A 20,540-nucleotide genomic window follows, 5' to 3' on the forward strand; every position below is an offset into this window, starting at 1 on the left:
TTTAAAGTTTTGCCTAGTATACTTGCAATTTCCAATTCCGCATTTTCTTTAAAGTTTTTTTCCTAGATTTAATTCTGCACTTGCCTAGATTAAGTTCTTGCAAATTCCTAGATTAAGTTCTTGCAAATTCCTTTTCAATTTTTATTTCAAGTATCTTTATCTTTTAGTCCCGCATTCTCATAAACTTTGGCTAGATTCAATTCTAGCAAATTTCCTTTTGAACTTAATTTAAGTTTTTAATTCTGCATTTTGCATTCTTCTGTCAATTCCTTTCTTTTATCCCATACCTTTGGGATTTTCAATCAGTCAACAATCGTTTAGGAATTGCCACAATTCTAAGTTCTTTAAATAGCTAACATTAACGAGTTGAGTGATTGAGTGACAACAGATTGCATCAATGGCGACAAGTGGAGAAGAAGCAAGACCTAGAGAAACACTTGAACAGCGTGCCTTGAGACAACACTTGGAACGCATGGACATCAGATTCAATCAAATCCTCGACAGATTGGAAAGACAAGATGCTGTAATTACTGAATTGCAAAATATCCAAGCTGATAGAGTTCCTACACGAAGTTCAAGGCAATATAACCATGAAGACAACAATGATGATGATGATGGCATTTCTGAGGACATTGATGATAAAGCTTCTAGTGGCAGATCTGGTGGTATCAGAATTGGTGGTAGAAGGGAAAGGATGAGTGATTATGTTGATAGAAACTTGGGAAATATCAAAATGAAGATTCCTTCTTTTCAAGGCAAAAGTGATCCAGACGCATATTTGGAGTGGGAAAACAAAGTGGAATTAGTGTTTGATTGTCACAACTACTCTGAAGAGAAGAAGGTAAAACTAGCTGCTGTTGAATTTATTGATTATGCTATAATTTGGTGGGATTATGCTATTCTAAGCAAGAGAAGAAACAACGAGAGACCCATTGACAATTGGGAAGAGATGAAATCAATTATGAGAAAGAGGTTCATTCCATCACATTACTATCGAGATTTGTACGAACGACTACAAAGTCTAACCCAAGGATCTAAGACCGTGGAGGAATACCACAAAGAGATGGAGATTGCCATGATTCGAGCCAATGTGGAGGAGGACCGAGAAGCAACCATGGCCAGAATTTTACAAGGTTTGAATTCAGAAATTGCAAATATAGTAGAGTTGCAACATTATGTGGAGCTGGAAGATATGGTGCATATGTCCATGAAAGTTGAAAGGCAACTCATGTTAGTTAGAGCCCTAGAGCCAATCATTTGATGATTGTATGGACTCATGTATATCATATTCTTGTATATTAATAAAGGCTTTTGTTTGGTTATTATACTTATTTATATTAGTGCCAAATAGACTAAGTATAATAGCGTCCTTGAGTAGAAGGTTCATACCTATATCAATCGATTAGTTGAATCGATAGTGAGATGATATAGGGAACACTACTCTAAATTATTCCTAGTCGAGTATTAGCATTCAGGGATAATGTTAATACAATAAGACTAGCATGTAGGTCAGCTCGATGACTTGATCTCACAAGTCATGGATATAGAGATATCAAGCTGACACATGGGTATGCATTAGAGAATGTATACTGAATGACCCGCCATGAGAAAGTATCATGGATCGTTATATGAGTGTCATATACCTTCTCATGTGGCTATTAGTATGACTATTAGTCCTTAGACCTGAAGTCACCATGGATCCCTACATAAGGAGTTATGTACTTTAGTTTCGTCAAACGTCACCCGTAACTGGGTGGACTATAAAGGCGATTACTGGGTATATAACGAATTATGTAGAGGGATGTAAGTGATGTAGATGGGATCTATCCCTCCCATATGACAGGAGCGACATCGGTTTTCTTGATAGAGTGAGACCACTAAGTGCATGGCCATGCCCAAATGAGTCAACATTAGATGTTGAGCTCATTTGATCGAGTGAGTCTACTTGGAGTTCAAGATTTAGATTGATTAGAGGATGACACGGTCTATGCCTCACATTGATCAATCTACATGTCTAGGATAGAAGGACACTTGTCATTATTTTGTGAGTAGTCACAAGGTGATGTCGGATCTCGACATTCTTGTAACTTGGGTAGTAATGATGTGTTGCTAGATACCGCTCATTACTTATGCTCCTAAATGGGTTTAGGGCATTGCCAACGTTATAAGAACCTATAGGGTCACACACTTAGGACAATTAGGTGGAGATTAGGTTCATTTGATGAACCAAGAGGATTAGATTCATTTGATGAATCAAATTGGATTAAGAGTAATCCTAATTGGGCTAACTTGAGTTCGACTCAAGTTGATTCATGTGTTAAATGAGTCTAATTTAGATTTTGACTCATTGAATCAATTCAATTTAATGAATTAGATTCATTATATTAAGTTGGCTCGAATCAAATGGTTGGATTAGATCCACCATGGTAGAGATTGAGTCAAGTTTGACTTGACTTGAGAAGGAAGACCAAAGGTCAATTTTGACTTGACCTTTTGCCACCTCATTGGTGAGTTGGCATTAGGTGGACCAATAATGATGTTCCACATCATCATGGGTGCCACCTCATGGAAGTTACAAAGCCACTCTCTTAATAGTTTCATATTAATTGCAATTAATGCAATTAATTGGTAATGGTTTCATATTAATTGCAATTAATGCAATTAATTGGTGAGTTTTTGAAAGTGGCCGGCCACTTGGTTTTTGGGTGTGAATTTCATTTTTTTCTCATTCAAGTGGTGTAACTTCTTCTTCTTCCTGGTGTTCTTCCTCTCAAGCTCTCCCTCTCCCTCTCCTCCTCCCTTGGCCGAACCACATAGGTGCTAGCACACCTTGGTTTTTGGTCATCTCCATCTAGTGTGTCCGTGTGGATACTTCTAGAGGACCGGCGCTTGACGGTCTTGAGATCAGGCATCATTTGGACGAGCGGGAACGCGAAGGGCATCGCTACAAGGGTAAACATTTTTCTCGTAGATCTAAGTAGTAGATCAGTTTTTGAACTCGTACAAGAAATAGTTTTTCGAATTTTGTATACGAATCTTTGCACGGATCTACGGCTTTGGGTCCTTCGGGGTTTCCGCGACGCAAAGTGGTATCAGAGCCACGTACAAAGACTTGTACGAGTTAGTTTTTGGTTTTTGGAAAAAAAACTTCTGTGATTTTCTGTAAAAATTCAATTTTTATGTTTTTATGGGTAATTTTTCCTTATAGGCGAAGCACAAGTGTCTCGGCACTTGTAGGCTTCGGCTATCGGGAAGAATTTTCCCAAACGGCTTCGTTTCGACCCAAAATCTTTTGGGACAGCGGACTCGGGTGCCTTTAGATCGCAACGGAGCAACTCACGATGGTTAGATCGTGGGTAGGGGCGCTGCCCCTAACCCCGCAAGGGGATTTGCTCCGCGATCGCACCCGAAATCGCTAAAAACGAACCCGTCGGGAACGGTAATGTCTCGGCCCAAATCGTTTTGGGACAGCGGGTTTAGGCGCTGTTGGATCGCAATGGGACCCTCGCGATGGTTAGATCGCGGGTAGGGGCGCTGCCCCTGGCCCCGCAAGGGGATCCGTTCCGCTAAACGGGACCGCCGGGAAATTTTACTTGTAAAATTGTAAAAAATTATTTTTAAAATTACAGAAAATAAGAAAATATATAATTTTGAATTATATATTAATTTTGTGATAGTCATGGCCCAAAACCCAATATGATTGGTTGTGTTGTAATTCATAATACGGCCTGCGTGCCGTGATGTGTTTTCGCGTGTTGTATTTATTTTATTATTCGCGACCTGCGCGTCGTGCCTCGTCTTTTATTCTTGTTGTAAATTAGATTTAGACTCGAATGTAACTCGAGTTTCAAATTGTAATGTACAAATTGGAGCGGTGGAGGGTCCACACGAGACGGAGTTCCGAGGCGGGCACGAGCAACACAAGGTGGTCAAAGGGAGGAGCTTGGAGAAGCTGCTGACCCTAGGTTGACCATTCGATCTTCTCATTGGCTTGAGAAGATCGTAGTAGGGCCATGACTAAATCACAAATAGATTAATTAATTAATTATTATGTATCTGATGCATGTTTAATAGTTAATTAATTAATTAGTGCCTTAATGATTAGATTAGATCTAAGTCGTGCACATGATGCACCCTTGCGATTAGATTAGATCTAAGTCGTGCACAAGATGCATCCTTCTCGATTAGATTAGATCTAGATCGAACCAACTCTAAATGCCTAACCGTGCCGTGATACCTATCACTACCTCGATCACATGTATTGTTGAATCTGCCAAAGCAGAGCAATACGTATTATCTTGGTAGGGTACGGAGGGACAATCTTGGTCCCGCCTATCAACGCATGGGTGAATACAAACTCAATTAGATTGAGTATTCCTAGTTACTCGGTTGGATCGAGTCAACTATAGGCATTATTCCAACGGTTGGAAAAGATAGGTCAAAATCACATCTATATTAACTCTCGGGCGTATTAGCCGAAGCTAACTCGAGTTTTAATATAAATGCGGATATTGATTCTATAATCAAGAGTTGCATAGAGATGTAATTGGTAATCGTTACCTACCGATCATACTAAGCCTTGGGCGTATTAGCCAAAGCTAACTCAAGGGTTAGTATGATGTGGATCTTGTCCCACAAGAATTATAGAATTCAGTGGGAGCATCGTTTAATTAAAGGCCTAATTAAATGATTTTTAAAGAATATGATATTTATTTCTGCAAATTTTCTGTTGTAGATAACCATGACGTCGAACACGAATTCCTTCTCCCTGCGATCTGTCCTTGAGAAGGACAAGCTCAACGGAGCGAATTTCTTGGGAACTTGAGAATAGTTCTCACCCGAGAGCGTAAAGCGGCCCATTCCGGAGGCTCCTCCCGCCAATGCCCCGAGCAGGCAAAGATGCTTACAAGAAGCATCAAGACGACGCATAGATGTGTCTGTCTAATGCTCGCGACCATGAACTCGGAGCTTGAAGCAACATGAGTTGATGGGCTTTGATATGGTTGAGCATCTTCGCCAACTATATCGTGGACAAGCAAGGCATGAGATTTGAGATCTCGAAGGCACTATTTCAGTGCAAGATGTCGACAGGGCTCCTGTAGGTCCTTATGTACTCAAGATGATTGGGTACATAGAGAACCAAAGACTGGGTTCCCACTTGGCCAAGAGCTGGCCACCGACTTGATCTTGCAGTCCTGGATAACTATAGTCAATTCGTTCTCAACTATAACATGAACGAGATTGACAAGCCACTGCCCGAGCTACTTAGTATGTTACGAACTGCTGAGATTAACCTTAAGAAGGTTAAGCCCATTCGATGATTCGAAGCACAAGGGCAAGGGCAAGCCCAAAGGTAAGGGAAAGTCCCAAACCAAGGGCAAAGGCAAGGCACTGAAGCCTGAAGGAGGGGTCGCCAAGGATGCTACCGCTTCCACTGCGGTCACCGGGCACTGGAAGAGGAACTGCAAGGTATACTTGATCTAAAGAAGAAGCGAAGACTTCTACTTCAGGTATATATGTTATAGAAGTCAATCTATCTATTTCTACATCTTGGGTATTAGATACTAGATGTGCTTCGCATATTTGTACAATGAGAAATAGCAGAGCATTGACGAAGGGTGAGATAGACCTACGAGTAGGCAATGGAGCAGTTGTTGCTATTGTTGTAGGAACTTATCATCTATCTCTCCCTCTGGGCTAGTACTAGAATTAGACGATTGTTGTTATGTGCCTTCACAAAGAACATAATATCGGTTTCTTGTTTGGACAAGAGAGGATACTGTTTATAATAAAGAACAAATGTTGTTCCGTCTTTTTAAACGATATGTTCTATTGTAGTGCACCTCGATAAATGGACTCTACATTCTAGACCTAGAGAGCCCTGTCTATAACATAAATACCAAGAGGATCAAGTCGAATGACTTGAACCAAACTTACCTCTGGCCGCTTAGGTCATATAAATGACAAGCGCTTATCCCAGCTCCATAAGGATGGTTTGCTGGACTCATTTGATTTTGAATCATATGAGATATGCAGTCATGCCTACAAGGCAAGATGACCAAGACTCCCTTTAGTGGCCACAGAGCGACGGATTTGTTAGGACTCATACATAGTGATGTATGTGGCCCTTTCAATGTCGCTAGAGGCGGTTATAGATACTTCATCACATTTATGACTTCAGGAGATACGGTTATGTGTACTGATGACACATAAATCTGAATCCTTTGAAAAGTTCAAAGAATTCAAGAATGAAGTACAGAACAAGAGTATTAAAATACTTGATCCGATCGAGGTGGAGAATACTTAAGCCATGAGTTTCGTGACTACTTAGTCGAGTGTGGGATTTTATCTCAACTCACTCCTCCTGGAACACCACGGTGGAATGGTGTATCCGAAAGGAGGAATCGTACCTTATTAGATATGGTACGATCTATGATGAGTCACAGAGATCTTCCGGCATATCTATGGGGATATGCTCTAGACACGGCAGCTTTCATACTCAACCGAGTTCCATCAAAGGCCGTGATAAAGACACCATATAGGATATGGTGGGAGATGCCAGGTGTCTTTATGAGGATTTGGGGTTGTGAGGCTTACGTCAGACGTCAAATCTCGGACAAATTAGGACCCAAATCGACAAGTGCTATTTCATCGGATATCCCAAGGAAACTAAGGATATTACTTTCCCAGTCAGCACAAGGTAGTTGTGACAAAGACTGGGGTCTTTCTAGAAAGGGACTTTGTTTCTAGAAAGACTAGTGGGAGCGCGTTCGATCTTGAAGAAGTTCAAGATGCGAACAATAGCACTAATGCCACGATGGAAATTGAACTGGAACCACAAAGTGTTGTGGATGATGTTGTTCCACAAGGAGTTGAGGAACAACAACCGGTTCATGTAGACATACCTCTTCGCAGGTCTGATAGGGTACGTCTTCAGCCTGAGAGATATTTATTTCTCGTGTCTGACCATGATGACGTTGTGCTCATAGAGGATGAGCCTAACACCTATCAGGAAGCTGTGATGAGACCAGATTCCGAGATATGGCGGATGGATATCAAAAACCGCGTTTCTGAATGGAAACATACTCGAGGATGTGTACATGACAAACCTGAGGGTTTTTGTAGTTACACAGCCATAGGATCTATCATGTATGCCATGTTATGTACTCGACCTGATGTCTCGTATGCTATGAGCATGACGAGCAGATACCAGTGAAAGTCATGGATAGCGGTCAAGAATATTCTTATGTACTTGAGAAGGACTAAATAATATTTCTTGATATATGGAGGCGATGATGAGCTAGATGCTAGCTTCCAGACCGATCAGGATGATTAAAAATCGCAGTCGAGGTTCGTGTTTTGCTTGAATGGTAGTGCTATAAGCTAGCAGAGTTCACAGCTGTTCTACAACGTTTCCATCTCATTCGAGAGATTATCGATAGAGGAGATGTGAAGATTTGCGGAGTACCTACAGAGGCTAACATTGCAGATCCCTTGACCAAGGCTTTGGCACAGAGGAAGGATGATGGTCACACTAGGTCTTTAGGCCTTAGAGCCTATATTGATTGGCACTAGTGCTAGTGGGAGATTGTTAGTTAGAGCCCTAGAGCCAATCATTTGATGATTGTATGGACTCATGTATATCATATTCTTGTATATTAATAAAGGCTTTTGTTTGGTTATTATACTTATTTATATTAGTGCCAAATAGACTAAGTATAATAGCGTCCTTGAGTAGAAAGTTCATACCTATATCAATCGATTAGTTGAATCGATAGTGAGATGATATAGGGAACACTACTCTAAATTATTCCTAGTCGAGTATTAGCATTCAGGGACAATGTTAATACAATAAGACTAGCATGTAGGTCAGCTCGATGACTTGATCTCACAAGTCATGGATATAGAGATATCAAGCTGACACATGGGTATGCATTAGAGAATGTATACTGAATGACCCGCCATGAGAAAGTATCATGGATCGTTATATGAGTGTCATATACTTTCTCATGTGGCTATTAGTATGACTATTAGTCCTTAGACCTGAAGTCACCATGGATCCCTACATAAGGAGTTATGTACTTTAGTTTCGTCAAACGTCACCCGTGGACTATAAAGGCGATTACTGGGTATATAACGAATTATGTAGAGGGATGTGAGTGATGTAGATGGGATCTATCCCTCCCATATGACGGGAGCGACATCGGTTTTCTTGATAGAGTGAGACCACTAAGTGCATGGCCATGCCCAAATGAGTCAACATTAGATGTTGAGCTCATTTGATCGAGTGAGTCTACTTGGAGTTCAAGATTTAGATTGATTAGAGGATGACATGGTCTATGCCTCACATTGATCAATCTAGATGTCTAGGATAGAAGGACACTTGTCATTATTTTGTAAGTAGTCACAATTGGTAGTCACAAGGTGATGTCGGATCTCGACATTCTTGTAACTTGGGTAGTAATGATGTGTTGCTAGATACCGCTCATTACTTATGCTCCTAAATGGGTTTAGGGCATTGCCAACGTTACAAGAACCTATAGGGTCACACACTTAGGACAATTAGGTGGAGATTAGGTTCATTTGATGAACCAAGAGGATTAGATTCATTTGATGAATCAAATTGGATTAAGAGTAATCCTAATTGGGCTAACTTGAGTTCGACTCAAGTTGATTCATGTGTTAAATGAGTCTAGTTTAGATTTTGACTCATTGAATCAATTCAATTTAATGAATTAGATTCATTATATTAAGTTGGCTCGAATCAAATGGTTGGATTAGATCCACCATGGTAGAGATTGAGTCAAGTTTGACTTGACTTGAGAAGGAAGACCAAAGGTCAATTTTGACTTGACCTTTTGCCACCTCATTGGTGAGTTGGCATTAGGTGGACCAATAATGATGTTCCACATCATCATGGGTGCCACCTCATGGAAGTTACAAAGCCACTCTCTTAATGGTTTCATATTAATTGCAATTAATGCAATTAATTGGTAATGGTTTCATATTAATTGCAATTAATGCAATTAATTGGTAATGGTTTCATATTAATTGCAATTAATGCAATTAATTGGTGAGTTTTTGAAAGTGGCCGGCCACTTGGTTTTTGGGTGTGAATTTCATTTTCTCCCATTCAAGTGGTGTAACTTCTTCTTCTTCCTGGTGTTCTTCCTCTCAAGCTCTCCCTCTTCCTCTCCTCCTCCCTTGGCCGAACCACATAGGTGCTAGCACACCTTGGTTTTTGGTCATCTCCATCTAGTGTGTCCGTGTGGATACTTCTAGAGGACCGGCGCTTGACGGTCTTGGACGAGCGGGAACGCGAAGGGCATCGCTACAAGGGTAAACATTTTTCTCGTAGATCTAAGTAGTAGATCAGTTTTTGAACTCGTACAAGAAATAGTTTTTCGAATTTTGTATACGAATCTTTGCACGGATCTACGGCTTTGGGTCCTTCGGGGTTTCCGCGACGCGAAAAAGCGGTTTTCGTGGCCCGAAGAAGCCAACAACTCAAAAGGAAGGGTTCAATCAAGCATTGTCAAAGTTCTAATTCATCTACCTGGAAATCTAGTTGGAACAAAAGAGATGATAAAGTTGCATCAAAGAGTAACACCGAATTTTTGAAGAATAAAGATGCTAATTCTCCATTGGTTAAAGGTAAAGAACCTATCCAATCTTCAAGAAATAGAGATATAAAATGCTTTAAGTGTTTGGGAAGAGGACATATTGCTTCACAATTGTCAAACAAAAGAAGTATGCTTTTGAAAGAAAATGGTGATATTGAAACTGAGAGTGAGTCCGAAGATGATAATGCCTTGCCACCATTGATGGAAAGTGATGTAGAAGAGTATGTCATTGGGCATGCTCTAAATGTGCAAGTGAAGGAAGAAGATGAAGAAAAACGAGACAATATATTTCATACCCGTTGCCACATCAAAGACAAGGTATGTAATATGATTATAGATGAAGGAAGTTGCACTAATGTTGCTAGTACTATCTTGGTTGAGAAATTATGCTTACCTACCACTAAACATCCTAGACCTTATAAACTATAATGGTTGAATGATTGCGGGGAGGTTAAGGTCACTAACTAAGTATTGGTTTCATTATCCATTGGTAGGTATCATTATGATGTTCTTTGTGATATAGTACCAATGCATGCAAGTCATTTGCTTTTAGGTAGACCATGGCAATTTGATAGGAGGGTCATGCACGATGGGTTCACAAATAAATATTATTTTAGGATGCATGGTAAACTTGTAACTCTTGTACCATTAACTCCTAGACAAGTATATGAAGATCAATTGAGGATAAAAAAAGAGAGCGAAAAAAGAAAAGATTGTGAGAGAAAAAAAATGAAAAAGAAAAGGAGTGTGAGAAAAGAGAAAGTGAGGATGAGAGGAGTGAAAAAAAGAATGAAAAAGAAAAAAAATCTAGAGCAAGAGAGTAAAAAAGGGAGCTTTATGCAAAAGAAAGAGAGGTTAAGAGAACTTTTTATTCTCAATAGCCGATAATTGTACTTTTGTACAAGGAGGCTTATTTCAACACTAACAATCTTAACCCTTCTTTGCTTAGTGTTGTTAAATCTCTTTTGCAGGAATTTGATGATGTCTTTCCTGAAGAAGTTCCTGCTGGATTACCACCACTTAGGGGAATAGAGCACCAAATTGACTTCATCCCAGGAGCAACCTTTCCTAATCGACCAGACTATAGGAGCAATCCTATGGAGATGAAGGAGCTTCAAAAGCAAGTTGAAGAGTTGATGAGAAAAGGCTACGTCCGAGAAAGTTTGAGTCCTTGTTCAGTTCCTGTTTTGCTTGTGCCTAAGAAGGATGGAACTTGGAGAATGTGCATTGATTGTAGAGCTATCAACAAGATTACGGTAAAGTATCGTCATCCTATTCCAAGATTAGATGAGATGCTAGATGAACTATATGGTTCTTGTATTTTCTCTAAAATTGATTTGAAGTCTAGCTATCATCAAATTCGCATGCGTGAGGGAGATGAATGGAAAATTGCTTTTAAGACTAGGTATGGTTTGTATGAATGGTTAGACATGTCATTTGGGCTAACTAATGCACCTAGTACTTTCATGAGATTAATGAACCATATTTTACGTTCTTATATTGGGAACTTTGTTGTAGTATATTTTGATGACATCTTGATTTATAGTAAAAATTTAGATGAACATCTCAATCATTTACAAAAAGTTCTACTTGTTTTGAGAAATGAAAAATTGTATGCTAACCTTCAAAAATGTTCTTTTTGCACTAATCAGATAGAGTTTCTTGGTTATATTGTTAGTGCTAAGGGAATAGCAGTTGATGAAGAAAAGGTTAAAGTAATACGTGAATGGCCAACACCAAAAACGATAACTGAGGTACGTAGCTTTCATGGGTTGGCAAGTTTCTACAGAAGGTTTGTTAAAAATTTTAGTTCTATAGCTGCACCCTTGACTGATGTTGTTAAAAAGAATGTTGGGTTCCGTTGGGATAGTGAACAAGTTTCAACTTTCAACTTACTTAAGGAGAAGCTAAGTTTGGCACCATTACTTGCATTACCTAACTTTGCTAAAACTTTTGAAATTGAGTGTGATGCATCAGGAATAGGTATTGGAACTGTGTTAATACAAGAAGGTCGACCTCTTGCTTATTTTTGTGAGAAACTCAATGGAGCAGCTTTGAACTATCCAACTTATGACAAGGAGATGTATGCATTGGTGAGGGCTTTAGAGACTTGGCAGCATTACTTGTGGCCGAAAGAGTTTGTTATTCACACTAATCATGAATCATTGAAGCATTTGAAGAACCAAAGTAAGTTGAATAGACGTCATTCAAAATGGGTAGAATTCATTGAATCTTTCCCTTATGCGATCAAGTATAAACAAGGTATGGAAAACATTGTTGCCGATGCTTTGTCTCGAAGGTATACCTTGATCTCTACTTTAAACACTAAATTGTTAGGATTTGAATACATTAAAGATCTATATTCTAATGATTCTGACTTTGGAAATGTGTTTGAAGTTTGTGAGCATGCTGCATTTGGGAAGTTTTATAGGCATGAGGGGTTTCTTTTTAGAGTGAATAGGTTGTGTGTGCTTTTGGAAATGTATTTGCTGCATTGTTCATTAAGGGAATTATTAATCCAAGAATCTCATGGGGGAGGACTAATGGGACATTTTGGAGTTAAAAAGACTCTAGAAGTGTTGGTAGAGCTTTTCTTTTGGCCACACATAAAACAAGATGTAGTTAAATTTTGTGAGAAGTGTATTACATGTAGGCAAGCAAAATCTAGATCTTTACCTCATGGACTATATACACCTTTACCAATTCCTAGTGAACCTTGGGTTGATATTTCCATGGACTTTGTTTTAGGACTACCAAGGTCCAGACGAGGTATGGATTCTATTTTTGTGGTTGTGGATAGATTTTCTAAAATGACTCATTTTATTCCTTGTAGGAAAACAGATGATGCTAACCATATTGTTGATCTATTTTTTAGGGAGATTGTGCGGCTTCATGGAGTACCGAGGAGCATAGTTTCAGATCGTGATGCAAAGTTTCTAAGCTACTTTTGGAAGACATTATGGGGAAAGTTAGGAACAAAGCTTTTGTTTTCCACAACTTGTCATCCACAAACAAATGGACAAACTGAGGTAGTAAATCGAACTTTATCTACTTTATTGAGAGCTATCATTCAAAAGAATTTAAAAGGTTGGGAAGATTGTTTTCCACATGTTGAATTTGCTTATAATAAATCTATGCATTCAACTACTAATTTTTCATCTTTTGAAGTGGTATATGGGTTCAAACCTTTAACTCCTTTAGATTTGTCACCTTTGCCTATCTCTGAGCGTTCCAGTTTAGATGGTACCAGAAAAGCTGAGTTTATGAGGCAACTGCATGAGAAAGTTAGATTGCAAATTGAAAAGAGGACTGAACAATATGCTGCACAAGCTAACAAGGGACAAAAGAAAGTGATCTTTGAACCAGGAGATTGGGTTTGGGTTCATATGAGGAAGGAAAGATTCCCTACTAAACGTCGTACTAAGTTGCATCCACGAGGAGATGGTCCATATCAAGTCATTGCTCGAATCAATGATAATGCATACAAGCTTGACTTACCAGGTGAGTATAATGTGAGTGCTACATTTAATGTTTCTGATCTTTCTGCTTTTGATGTAGGTAATCAAGATTCGAGGACGAATCCTTTTGAGGAGAGGGGGAATGATGGAGTAAACGAAAGAGAACAACAGGTTGTGCAACAAGCTTGTGATATGGATCATGCTCAATCCACTCTAGATATTAAAGATGATCCATTATGTATTAATGGAGGTCCAATTACAAGGGCTAAGGCTAAAAAGATGAAGGAAGCACTTAATGTGCTAATTGAAGATGTGAACGTCAAAGCTACCATTGAAGAAGGTTTGACCAAGAGCAAGTCATCCGGCTTAGTCAACCTAATTCAAGCCTTAGATGAACTGAATTAGTATTTAAGTCTCATATCTATGTAGTATGGATATGTAGGCTCAATTTGGACTCAATTTCTACTTTTATTTGGGTTGTAATAAAGCCATAAGCTTAAAATGACTAAGTAGTCTACATAGGCCTTTACTAAATGAGCTTTCTTTTGGCCTTTTAGGGTTTTTTGGTCACCTTATAGCTATAAATAAAGGGGGTGACGGCCAAACATGTATCTTTGACATATTTTTCAATCTAAAGCGCGGTGAGGCTCTCGCTTGTTGGTTCTTTATTTATCTAGAACTTATCAAGGCATCTTCTTGTGGCGTTCAAAGACTTATCAACCTCAATCCCAAGGTTGTGGCGTCTTCCATCTTCTATACCAAGGTTCGTGCTTTTATAAGCATTGGGTCAAGGTTTCTTTTCATCCATCTTATCGTCTTAGACCTTCCTTCTTTCTGTTTTCAATTTGTTGTGGGTTCTTGAGATATCTTTTTCGTTGGGTTTACATCAGAACCTATAAACATGTCATCAACATCACATTACAATTACTGCTTACATCCTATAATTTGGATATCTACTGCATAAACAAAGAAATAAGACCCGATAGAATAAATGAAAGTAAGCTACAACTCAAATCCATAAGAAAGAAGAAGAAAGCTTTGCCGAGTAGAGATTGGAGTCTTAAGGAATCAATCCTTGCTTCGGAGATTGACGGATGATGGATTCAGCCTTAGATCGTCAGAAGATCGCCGGAATATGCTCTAAATATGATCTCTTCGGTCTCCCTAAAGGAAAAAACCCTCCTCCCCTCCAAGATATCGAGTCAAGAATGTTGGATGAGAAAATGATTCTAGGATTTTGGTTTCATCGTAATGTTAGTTGATATACTATGAATTGTTCTCTATGTTTATGCTCTTATAGGGATTTTAACTAAATACCGATACAACCCTACGACAATTACATAAGAGTATTCACACCATTGTGTTTTAATGCCACTAAATAGAATAGGTAACATAGAAAGTTCAGTAAAGGGATACCCCCTGTCATATAAGGCGCCCTCCTTGGTCATATAGTCTAAATTATACAGATCACTTCCTAACATTGGATTGGTGCAAACTCTTTAAGTTCTAGTTAGACAATCCCTTGTAAAGAATTGATCTTTATTTTGAGGAAATGCTCTATAAGGTTTGGTTAAAGGGATACCCTCTGTCACCAAGGTTCCTCTGGTCATATGATTTAGAGAATCCTCTCTACGTGGAGAACAATCTTTACATCTATTTAACTAAACAATGCACATAAGCAATCATTCACCACACACATTCAATCAAATAAGAACCTATAAACATGTCATTTAACTAGGAAATTAGAAAATCCATATTGTTTACATCAACATCACAGTACAATTACTCCTTACATCCTAGAATTTGGATATCTACTCCATAAACAAAGAAATAAGACCCAATAAAATGAATGAAAGTAAGCTACAACTCAAATCCATAAGAAAGAAGAAGAAAGCTTTGCTGAGTGGAGATCGAAGTCTTCAGGAATCAATCCTTACTTTGGAGATGGACGGATGATGGATTCAGCCTTGGATCATCGGAAGATCACCGGAATATGCTTCAAATATGATCTCTTTAGTCTCCCTAAAGGAAAAAACCCTCCTCTCCAAAATGGGAGAAAACCCCTTTTTACAGGTGGGGCACGACCCCTACCTATCCGCCACATGGTCGTACCTCAAGGCATGGACCAACCATGTGAGGCATGGGCTAAAGTGGCATGGTTATGCCTCTGGGGCATGGCCTAGCTGTTGGGGATCCTAGAAATGAGGTACAATCATACCTTTAGGGTACGACCTACCCATAAGAAGTGTTAGATTATGAAGCACGATCGTGCCTTGGGTCACGACCTACCCATGTGTTTTGTTGGAAAACTTCTCTAGCTAGCTCTTGGGAGACATGGTCATGTCTTTTAAGACAATGCCATGTCACTAGTACATAGTCGTGCCAAGGCAGGCATTGCCTTGCTTGGCTGTTCTTCTTCCAAAGTTGCTTCAATATGCGTTTTTACTTCGTTCTCACTCCAAATCTCATAATGTCAAAGAAAACATGCAAAAATCAAATCTCCCAATAAAAAGAATAATAATGTTGATACAATGATGAAATAGGGTGTGATAACATAAATCATGCTCAAAAAATACAAGTAGATATACGTCGAACAATACATAAAAGTATATATAATTTATGTACATTATACCCCCAAACTTTAAACCTTTGCCCCAAACTTAAACCTTTGCTTGTCCTCAAGCAAAGACCTGCAATCTAGATTAAGAGTTGGTATATTGCATCATAATTGTCAATGAATCAATCTAACTTTATCAAATAGTTTGATTGATGAACACGATAATAAAATACTATAAGTATGGCCAAAGTAGAAGTCCTCTGTGCTCTGTGCAATGAGTGACCTAAATTTCTCAAGTTTCAATCTCTAATCCTAGTCAAGTCGTCATCCAACTATGTTCCTTATGTTCCCAGTAATAGACACTTACCTATCACATGATTGGTTCATCCTCTCAAACTACAAAAGGTCTCAAAGGAGTGTTCGAAATCAAGAGAAACAAGGTAGTTATTTTTCCAGTAACCTAACTCGGTTTCAAAGAGGTAACTTACTAGTTTCCACTCACGACAACTATTTTTTTATGTTTTTTATTCAAATGATTTTTTTTTGTTCTTAAAGATGTAGCACTAACATAAATGCAACTCTATATATGCAAATGTGGTGATATTAATTTTTTCAAATGAGTTGACATGATTCAAGCATCATCTTATAACCAAAAATGTAATAGAGAGATCACTATAAAAACACAAGTACTAATCAAGTTCTATGAGTCATGACTATTTTCAAAGTTATCTACTTTAGAAATTAGGCAAAGTGAAAAAGATCCTAAAACTAAGCCATCACTTACATTTTCAATAAAAATACTACTCACTTCATGCTACTATAGATAGAGAAAAGTATATCACCAAACATACTAGCATTATGGAATACAACAACACAAGTCCAGAATAAGCATGCTAGAATCTTTTTCCTATAAGAATAAGTCAGTAGTAATGTGGTCATGCCATAAATGAATCTAAACTAAATTGAAAGTAAACTAAATCAAAATGAAAACTAATTAAAATAAACTAAGACTAAACTGAAATAAAAAAACAAGTATGTACATATGTACAACTCCCCACTTGGATATTTAATTGTCCCAATGAAATTAATATCGAGGCAGAGGGTGATATGTGGGAGGGCGTTGTGATGGAGGATAATATGGGGGAGGGGAAAGATCATTCGGGTGTGGAGAGTGCGGCCTTGCAAAAATCTAGGAACTTATGTTAAGTTGCCAAGGTGCTCATGATACTAAAATCTACTATCTAGTCAAGTCCATAGAGCTTCTAAATTCCCTTATTCTATAATGCTCATCATAGTAATCATTAACAATTTCTGAATCCTGCCCTTGAAAATTCCTCATCATCCTAAAATGTTCCCATACTTCCTCTAATTGTTCATTAGTCAATGTAAATTGTCCCTCCAACATTTGTTGGTGGGTACTATGCTCCTCATGAAGAGAGTCCAAAGAAGCATGAAATCTAGAGTAACCTGTAATGTCATAAGTGAATGAATGTCTTGTCGGCTTTGAATAACCAGCTAACTCTGTATATCTAAAGGAGGAGGGTTCATGGTGCTCCTTGAGGGTAGGGACATGTTCGGGTGCTAAGTCCCCAATTACACAATTAGGCAGGTTTTGAATTGAGGTTCTGTCAGGGCTAGGTAGGAGAAGTAGAAATAGATTTCTCCTAATAAAATCATAACCATTCTCTTCCCAACAAATCATTTTCATTGTTAAACAAGTATCAAGATCAATTTTAGAGTTGTCATGTATAATATTTAGGCCAAATAACTCACACTCTAAATGTATAGCAATTTGGGTAATTAACCCGCCAAAAACAATCATTCTTGTAGAAGCCTTACTAGATCTCACTAAGGTTCAACATAGCCCATAAGAAATAAAGTTCAACTTTTCTAATAACTCCATCACTCTCACCTCGACCAAAAATAGTCTTACTCATGACATGGTGGAGGTAATAGAAGACTGAGTTTTGAAGAGAAGAGGCTTTGGAGTGAGATGGGTCGTAGGGTTCATTAAGCTTTGTGAGTTCAGTCCAAAATGAATTGTTATTGAAAGGGAAATTAAACTTGCAAGATATGCTAGTAGGCAAGCCAAAGCAATTATTAAAGTTGTAAAGCGACCATTGGTAATCATGATTCATCAAATGAAAGCTAATTTTTCCATCATGATTATCATCTGAAGTAAAATTAGTCTCTAACAAACTTAAGAATAGCGGGGATAAGTTGGATGGTTCATATGCATCAAGTCATTCCAATCTAAATTACTAATTAACCAATCAACATCATTTCTAATCCCTAAGGTATCAATAGTGTGAGTGTCAAGATATCTTGTGCACACTAATTGTCGTCGCATCAAGTAACGTGAATATCAAATCTAGACTTTTGTTAATCATTTCTAAAAATAATACTAAGAGAATTGTCGTCGCCCTCATTGCATGCTTGTCATTTGCCCTTGTTTTTTATGGATGCCTTTCTTTTGCTTTTTTTGGTCCCCTTCCCTTTTTCCTTGTCGGTGTCAATTATTGCTTCTCCACAAGTGCATGAAAATGTTGTCAAATAATAAAAATATCAATCCACAGGGACTATTGATTAAGCACTAGTCAACTTCACAAAATAAGTTATCTAGACAATCGAAGGTTGAGTTGGTAATGAACAAGCTTAGGAGAATGAGAGAGAGAGACGATGTGAGAGGGAGTTGAGATTGAGTGTGAGTGCAAATGAATGAAGAGAAAAGTTGGCTTTTGGGGAAGAATCTAGGGTTTCAGTTTCACTATAATGCTAGTTAATGACCTTATCCATTGTTCATCTCCTTATCTTCATGCCTACACTCTTGTAGGGATTCTAATCAAAGTACAGGTACGACATTACGAAGATTGCACCGGAGAGTTTACACCAATTTTCAAAGTCATTAAGTAAAAAAGTAACTTTAGAAAGTATAGTTAAAGGGATACCCTAGGGCTCCCGGTCATATAATCTCTTGAGTCATCTTAATTGCTTCCTACGTTAGATTAATGTTAATAAGTAAAGAGGTAACCTAGAAAATCTGATTAAAGGGATACCCTCTGTCACCAAGGGCTCTCGGTCATACAATCTTTAGATTACACAAGTCACTTTCTAACATTAAATTGAGAAAAACCCACTAAACTCTAATTAGCCTTGTAGAAAATTGGCCTCCTTGTAAGAGGATCATTCTAAAAAGTCTGTTTAAAGGGATATCCTCTGTCACAGGCCTCCATGATCATACAATTTAGTGCTTCTCCTCTACAAGATGACCAATCCATCACAATCCATATGCATACACCACACACACATTTCATCAAACATGTATAAGGCATAATACAAATAGAACAAATCATAAACATATCATTGAACATGAAAATAAGTAAATACATAGTTCATGCATCAACTTCACATCATAATTATTTCCTACATCCTAAAACTCAGAGATTACTCCATGAAAAAGGAAGAATAACCCAAAGACATAAAAGAGCATACATACAACCCCAAATATGAGATAGGAGAAGAAGAAATGCTTATCAAGTAGATTGTTGTTGTACAATCCGCAAGTGTACAGTTATCGACAAGTAATAAAATATCAATCCCACAGAGATTGTTAATTAAATATTAGTTAACTTTACGTGGTGAATTATCTAGACAGTCAAAGGTTGGGAAAAGTTTGAAGGCAAGAGAGAATGAGAGAGAGAGAGTTGGGAGAGAGAGGGAGGAGAGAGAGTGATTAGGGCAATGATTCTAGAAGTTTGGTTTCATTATAATGCTAATTAATATCCCTATGCATTATTTATCTCCTTACCTCTATGCCTACACTTTGTAGGATTTCTAACTAAGGTTCAGCTCAACCCTGCGAAGATCAAGTCAGAGAGTTTACCCAAGTTCTAATGTCATTAAGTAAAGAAACAACTCTAGAAAGTCTGGTTAAAGGGTTATCCTAAGGTCCAATGGTCATATAATCCTAGAGTTATCCAATTTACTTCCTAATGATAGATTAATATAATTAAGTAGAAGAGATAACCTAAAAAGTCTAGATAAAGGGATACCCTCTATGACACGGTCCCCCGATCATACAATTACTAGATTACACAAGTCACTTCCTAATATTAATTTGGTAGACACCCTCTAACTCTAATTAGCTTTTCTTATAGGGAATTACCTCCCGTTTTAAGGGTGATAACCTAGAAAGTAAAGGACACCCTTTGTCATAGGATCCCTAGTTAAATAAACTAAAGTATCTCCTCTATACGGTAAATAAAACTCTACATCTATATGAATTCACCTCATACACATTTCGTTAAACACATACAAAGAACAATACAAATAGAACATGGTATAAACATATATCATAGCGGAGAAAATGTCCAAATACATAGTTCATCCATTAACAAAGCATCACAATTATTTCCTACATCCTAGATCTTGAGATCTACTCTATTATAAAGGATTTACAAATAAGAGACAAGAAATTAAGCATCATACAATCCAAAATACAGGATAGAGAAGTGAGGAAGACAAGGATGCTCGGCTTGCTATTCGTAAGCAATACGAAATTCCTAGAGAATATGGCATTGTAATCCCTGCACCAAATGAACGTCCTCACCGTCCTCCTGCCAACTGCGTAACCTTCTTCAGAGATCAATTGATAGGCGGTTTGAGGTTTCCCATTCCTTCTTTTTTGATTGAGATAAGCCAATATTTTGACATCCCTCTTCAACAGTTTGCTCCTAATTCCTTTCGTTATTTGTGTGGCGCTTATATGTTATTTCGCATACTTGATATTCCCCCTACCCCTCAGAATTTTTTCATGTTTTCTTATCCCAAAGGGGCAGAACCAGGTGTTTTCCTTTTTCAATCCCGGACTAAAATGGTCCTTTTCAAGGATATGCCTTCTTC

The sequence above is a fragment of the Zingiber officinale genome, chromosome 7B (genome assembly GCF_018446385.1).
Source record: "Zingiber officinale cultivar Zhangliang chromosome 7B, Zo_v1.1, whole genome shotgun sequence".
Lineage (NCBI taxonomy): Eukaryota > Viridiplantae > Streptophyta > Magnoliopsida > Zingiberales > Zingiberaceae > Zingiber > Zingiber officinale.